The following is a 7,271-nucleotide window of genomic DNA, read 5'->3' as shown; positions in this document are numbered from 1 at the left end:
AAGGTAACGAACCCACTTTTGTAAATGCGATAAGGGAAGAGGTAATAGATCTCACTTTAGCCAGCGCATTTATATCAAATAACATTTCAAATTGGAGGGTGTTGGAGGAGAACTCCTTATCAGATCACAGATATATACGCTTTGATTTGGAAGGGGAAGTTGAAGACACTTTCGAAATAAGAAATGTTAGGAAGACCAATTGGTCTCTATATAACTTCTATTTAGAACAAAACATTAGTTGTCTTGGGAATAGGATTACTAATTGTCAGGAACTAAATCTTGAGGTTAACAAACTAGAAAATACTATTACAGGGGCTTTTGAAAATAGCTGCGAACTTATCAAAAAGAAACGTTCTAGGAACGTCCCATGGTGGAATAGGGAACTAGATATTTTACGCAAAAAAGCCCGCCAGCTCCTTAATAGAGCCAAGTCCAATGGGGACTGGGCATCTTACAAGTGTGCCTTAACGGCTTACAATAAGGAATTGAGGAAATCAAAGAGGGAATCATGGAGGAGGCACTGCGAGGAGATTGAAACACTTCCTGCGGCTGCGAGACTCCAGAAATCTCTAAATAAAGACCACTCAAATAGCCTCTCTACATTAAAGAAGGCTGACGGAAGCTTTACGGTAAGTCTGGAAGAAACGGGACAGCTTTTGCTGGACACTCATTTTCCAGGCTGCGCCATGTATACTGAGACTACGGAAACCATCGAGGATACTCGTTTCTTATTGGTTACACGAAGAGATCTTTCACTGGCCCGTAAAATCTTTACAGTCAATAAAACTAAATGGGCCATTTCCACTTTCAGCCCGTTTAAATCACCTGGTATCGATAATATACAACCGTGCCTTCTTCAGAAAGGCGTTGATATATTAGCACCGATATTAACAAACTTATTTAGGATAAGTCTAGAATTAGGCGTAATACCTAAACATTGGACGAAGGCTAGGGTAGCTTTCATACCGAAAGCAGGCAAAAAGGCGGACCACACGCCAAAAGCTTTTCGGCCCATTAGCCTTACTTCTTTCCTGCTTAAAGCAATGGAGAAGATTCTAGATCAATACATCAGGGAAGTCTATATTAAAGCTTCACCTCTACATATTGAACAGTATGCTTATCAGTCGGGCAAATCGACCGACACCGCTATACATAGTCTGACGAGTAAAATCGAGAAGGCTTTAGACGGTAAAGAAATAGCTCTCTGCACATCGGTTGACATTACAGGAGCTTTTGATAATGCAACATTCAGATCAATTGAGGCAGGAATGGTCAGGAAAGGAATACACAGACTGATCATAACATGGATTCTCAATATGCTGAAAAATAGGACGATAATCTTTGAAATGGGGACGAAGAGATTAACTGTCAAGTCAACCAAAGGATGTCCTCAAGGAGGCGTTCTTTCGCCACTCCTATGGCTATTGGTCATTGACGAACTCCTACAGTCTCTTAGTGACCTCGGATATGAAGTTCAGGGCTTTGCAGATGATCTAGTCATCATGGTTAGAGGCAAATTTGACTCCACCATATCCGATCGTATGCAACTAGCTCTTGATATCACTCAAAATTGGTGTCAAGAGAAAGGACTCTCGATTAATCCGAATAAAACAAATGTAGTACCCTTCACCAGAAGAAGGAAGATGAGTCTAGGGACCTTAAAGTTAGGGGACACTGGCTTAATACTATCTGAGGAAATGAAATATCTAGGAGTAATTCTAGATAAAACTCTTACTTGGAAAAACCATTTATCATATATAACTGGCAAAGCTCTAAGAGCAACTTATGCGTGCCAAAGACTGTATGGTAAAACATGGGGTCTGCGACCAAAAATGATGGCTTGGTCGTACAAGACCGTAATAGTACCGATGATCACCTATGCTTCTTTGGCATGGTGGCCAAAGGTAAATCAGACGAAGGCTAAGATGACTCTCAATAAGATTCATCGAACAGCCTGTCTAAGCGTAACGGGAGCAATGAGAACGTGCCCCACAGAAGCCCTAGCAATGCTCACTGGACTCACCCCATTACACATTACAGTTAAAAGGACTGCGACCAGCGCTGCACTAAGGCTTCCTTATCTAGGTAATCTTAAAGAGGGCAATTTGACAGGACACGCAAAGATTCTAGATGAAATCTGGAATTCTCCGTGCCTTAAGGTCTTCGACAAGATGAATAGAAAATTAGCTTTCTCCAGGGAATTCGAAGTGGTCATTAGTGACCGATCAACTTGGAGAAATAATAAAATAAACTTAAAGCAGGGCTCTCAATTATGGTATACTGATGGGTCCAAAATGGATAATGGCAGTGCAGGAGCAGGAGTTATGGGACCAAACTTCCGTAAAGCAATCGCAATGGGAAAAACTGCTTCCATTTTTCAGGCAGAGGTCCATGCCTTAGAGCTTTGTGTAAGAGAATGCATACGTAGGGGCACCCGAGGTACCAACATATGCATTCTATCAGACAGCCAAGCAGCTCTAAAATCTTTAGCAAAATCCTTATTCCAATCAAAGCTGGTTTGGGAATGCTTTCAACTTCTCAACACCCTAGCATCGAGGAACTATGTTACTCTTATGTGGGTACCGGGACACGAGGGGCATGAGGGCAATGAAATAGCAGACATATTAGCAAAGAAGGGTGCATGTACTCCTTTCATTGGGCCAGAGCCCTTCTGCGGGGTAACAAATAGCTTCACGAACAACTTATTATGTGAACGGGAGAAACAGCATCTACTTGAACACTGGAGAGCTCAAAAAGGCATGCGACAGTCAAAAAGATTCATTGATCCTGAACACATCAAAGTTGATGCTATCATCAACCTTAGCAGAAATGATATCAAAATCTACACTGAACTTCTTACAGGGCACTGTAGACTTAATTACCACATGAAGATTATAGGTGCGGTAGAAAGTGATTCCTGTCGACTCTGTCATGAGGAGAAGGAAACATCGGAACATGTTCTATGCAACTGCCCAGCGGTGGCAAGACGTAGACTCGATTACCTTGGTAGCGGGATCCTGGTCCCAAATCAAATAGGTAAAATTAAGCCCACTGCAATTATAAGATTTATAAATAGTCTAAAATTGTCCTAGTTGGGCCTATAGGCGCACAATAGATCTTTTAGGTCGGGGTGCACAAATAGCCTATTTTTAAATAATAATAATATATTTGGACTAATTAATACATTATTACCAATATTAGCTACCACGATAACTTGATAGAATTTTTTTTTTGCAAATATTATTGACTGCCTAAATGTACGTTAAAATCTCCAGATAATAATTAATTTTCAGGGAACTAAACTAGTCTTCAACAACAGGACTTATGCAGTCTGCGTACTGAGTCATGATGGGTGTTATAATTTTTTCAGAAACTTAATGTTCTGAAGATATCCAGATAGTATTGTTATTGGTAAACTGTTTAATTTTATTATTAGTATTGTTCGATTACAAGTTTCAGACTGCTTATAAGGTCACTTCAAGTTTGGTTTCAGCAAACGTATCTTATCTCTCTATCAATCTCTCATTAAAGAGTTCAAAGAGGCGATTTGAAAAATTTTAGAATCCATAGCATAAAAAGAGAATTAAAAGAGTAGTATCATTTGAACCCGGCAAAATTGCGCAACGTTAATGGAACGGAGGATTTGCTCAAGTTTTTTATTCTTATATATATCCAATTATCTAATTATAATAGCCTCAATAAATTATTTTTAATTGCAAGTCTCAACTGTTTATAGACCCTAGAATATGGCTATTTGAAAATAAGTCTAAAATGTAACTTCTCAAAACTTATGGCGCCAAGATTGCTTGAAAATCGAACACAACAATTGCTAAACAAAACACAAAAAAATAGATTTTTTAACAATTCATATTATTAAAATATTTAAAATTGTTTAATTATTTCGCAAACATATTTCTTTTAAATGATACAAAATGGTCCTAAATCCATATACTATAAACCTTATTCACATCACTATTAAGCTAGAAGATTGAATCTTCCTTTCAATTATACTATACCCATCGTAGTTGTGGTGAGGACGATAAAAATGTCTCTTATCTACTTTATTCCTTCCCGGTACTTGTGCGGATGCGCTCTATTACACCGCATCTACTTCAAGCATCTTTCTTACCTTCAGCACCTTCCTTTAAATAGCATTTCAAGCCTAACCAAAAGTTCAATGTGGTGTTTTAACTTCTAAGTTTTTCCCCATAAGCGGTAATACAATGGATCAATAGGCTTAAGGAGATCCCTTTTGATCGCCGGTACAACCTAACTTAACCTACTATGTTGAGTTTAATTTAGTTCAGTTTACAAGCTAAGAAAAATTCGTAATATCCAGATAAGTTTAAAATAGAATTAAGCGGTTTAAAATTGGATAGCCCTTTTTTTTGATGATATTATTCAGTACCATCTTCCTGAACAATTTACAACTTATTTAAAGGCGTTTCAATTTTTAGCAATTACGAAAATAGAAACATTTGGGAAAGAAAATAACAGTTTTATTCAAAATTTAGAAGGAATAAAATCCCCTGGACTAGATGAAATTAATAAAAATATATAAAAAATCAAAGATATTGTTAATGCAGGACTTTCCTTAGGTATCTTCCTGCAAATCTAGAAATTTGCAGTTATAATATTTTTTTCTTAACCTGAATAACACAAACATATTTCTTTTAAATGGTCCAAAATGGTCCTAAATCCATATACTAATTACTAAACTAATAACAAATTGTTTGATTTATTTTTCATTTAAAATAGCTTCTGAATAGATTGTGAATAAATAAGTACTTAAAAAATCAGGACGAAGGACATAGTAACCCAGTTCCTTATGTTTTGTTAACTTTAAAAATAATTTTAGTGGTAACTTACAAATAAGTAAATAATACTAAATAAAAAATATTTAGAAATTAAATAAATTAATTTTAAATTAGAGTTTAATAAAAAAAGCAGAATTTATGTACATATAACCTTTATGAAATGACAATAACCGGAAGTAAGCCCTCAAACTATGAATTTTTCTAATCCCATACTTAGTCTTTCTCATTCTTCTCTTATTCTAATGCTAGTCTGAGGCTATCTTCATTCTGCCGCCGGGATATGATCTGCCACTGCGGGCATACTTAGCATCATTATGCTATTAATCAATTTATAAAAATCTTAACATTCTCAACATAATATAAATGTAAATTATACATTTTATGTTAATCTACATAATAATATATTTAAATATTTAAATGAATATAATTAAAACTTGCGAAATATATTTAAATGTCCTCCTGACAATAAAATAAAAAACTGAGTGGAAGAAAATTAAGCAAACAACAATCAATTAAACGCACAGTCAGTGGCATTGGTGGCATGGAACACATTAATTTTGAGTTTTTATTTCATTTGTATTTTATTGCTTTTGTTGTTATAATTTGTGTTTTTGTTTTTTATTGGACTTTTTAGTGGACAGTTATACTCATTGGGAGAACACCTTTACAACAGCAGAATAAACAGTCACATACACTTACACACACATTTGAAAGTATTAAATATGCATTGTGAGAGCTTAGTAAGAGCTTAGTTTTTATGGCAACACACAAGAAGTCTCATCATTAAGCTTAAAACATGTGTGAGAAGTGAAGACGAAGAAATACTTGAATGAGTTCGAGTACGCAATCTTGGCCCAAAGAGAAATAATGAAATACCACATAATAGACTCAAGAGAGCGTTGCTAATGCTATTATATCGGTGTTTTCGCAAATGTATAAGTTAAGTGAGCGTAAATATGTGCTGCGTATGACTACGGCTTAATTCCTTTTTTTTCTTTGATGCAGCAGTTAACTCTGTCACTTTGCTAAGCATTACTCATACGCAACGCACATAGCCACACTTACATTCATTGGAATGTTGCATGGTAAAGGATTATTATTTTAAGCAGATAACTTCGTTAATGTGTGTAGGTAAGCTTGTAATCTTTTCGCAAAAGGAATTAAAATATTTTTAGTACTTTGAAATCTATCAAATATTACGGTTTATGCGCATCAAAGTAATTAAAATTAACTGCCTGCAACATATATATATTTATATGTATGCATATGCATTATTATTATCAATATCAATGTCACCATTGACACAGACCAACCTTAAACTTGTATGAAATAAATAAATAAATAAAATTAGTTATGTACATTAATTAAGAATATATAGAAAATAATTCTTAACATTATTAAACTATAATAAATAATAAATTTAATATTATAAAAAAAAATTGTTGACAATTTTAAAAAAATAAATTCATTCAAAAGAGAAAGGTGTAAAAAATTATTTCCAAATTTCTGAACTCATATTTTTTATAATAAATTCACTATTTTTATTCATATAGAATTTTATGCTGGGAATACTAAATCTATTTAGCAAGGGAGGTTATTTCAACAGTCTATTAATTAAAAAAAATATCTACTTAATTGCATATAATTCCATGAATATCATTTTAACGAGAAATAAAAACACAATCACGCACGCATTTGCCGCAAATGAGATTGCGTTACAGCCAAAGTCACACAACTCAACTGACTATCAAGAACTCTGGCTAAAGAATGTGCGACGTCTTTTATGCCTTTCTGCTTTTTGTTCTGCTTACTGCAAAGTGCACAGAATAGCTGCTGCGCCGTAACACACTCGTACCTTTGAGTTCTTCTAATCTCCTCGTCACAACGTCACAGCTTCGTTTTTGTTGTGGCCACAATTTGTGAATGTGCCTGCTGCTGCCTGCCTGCCTGCTAGCCTGCCTTCCCGCCTGCCTTCCTTCCAAACCGTTCGCTTGTTTCCATTGAAATATTTTTAGATTTCAAACTTCAAGTAACAATGCTCTAAACATGCTGTCAAGTTATGTCTACATTCTTTGATCATATTTTTATTTCATGTTATTTATTTGCTTCTTTTTTTATTACTCCTTACTGCAGTTGTTGTTGTTTTTATTGTTGTTGTTTGGTTTTTATTATTGCCGCATGCGCAATGTGCCGAACCAAACGAGTCACAATGAGCATAAAATCAACTTAAATGCTCAGTAATAAATGATAACAAATTCAAGAATTTAAGTGTGACTTTGTTTAAAAAAAAAAATAGTTTTATTTGTAGTGAATGTTGTGAGCTTCTCTTATGATGGCTTAGTATTCTCAGTTATTTTATTAATTTTCTCTTTAATCATAGCTCTTAAAAAAGAGATGTTATGAATTTAAAATACTCAAAAGGGTTAATAATTTGTCTCTGAAAAATTCGAATTT

This window comes from Teleopsis dalmanni, chromosome 2 (genome assembly GCF_002237135.1).
Source record: "Teleopsis dalmanni isolate 2A chromosome 2, ASM223713v2, whole genome shotgun sequence".
In the NCBI taxonomy this organism is placed as follows: Eukaryota; Metazoa; Arthropoda; class Insecta; order Diptera; family Diopsidae; genus Teleopsis; species Teleopsis dalmanni.
The sequence above is the reverse complement of the archived record's forward strand: the minus strand, read 5'-3'. Positions refer to the sequence as shown.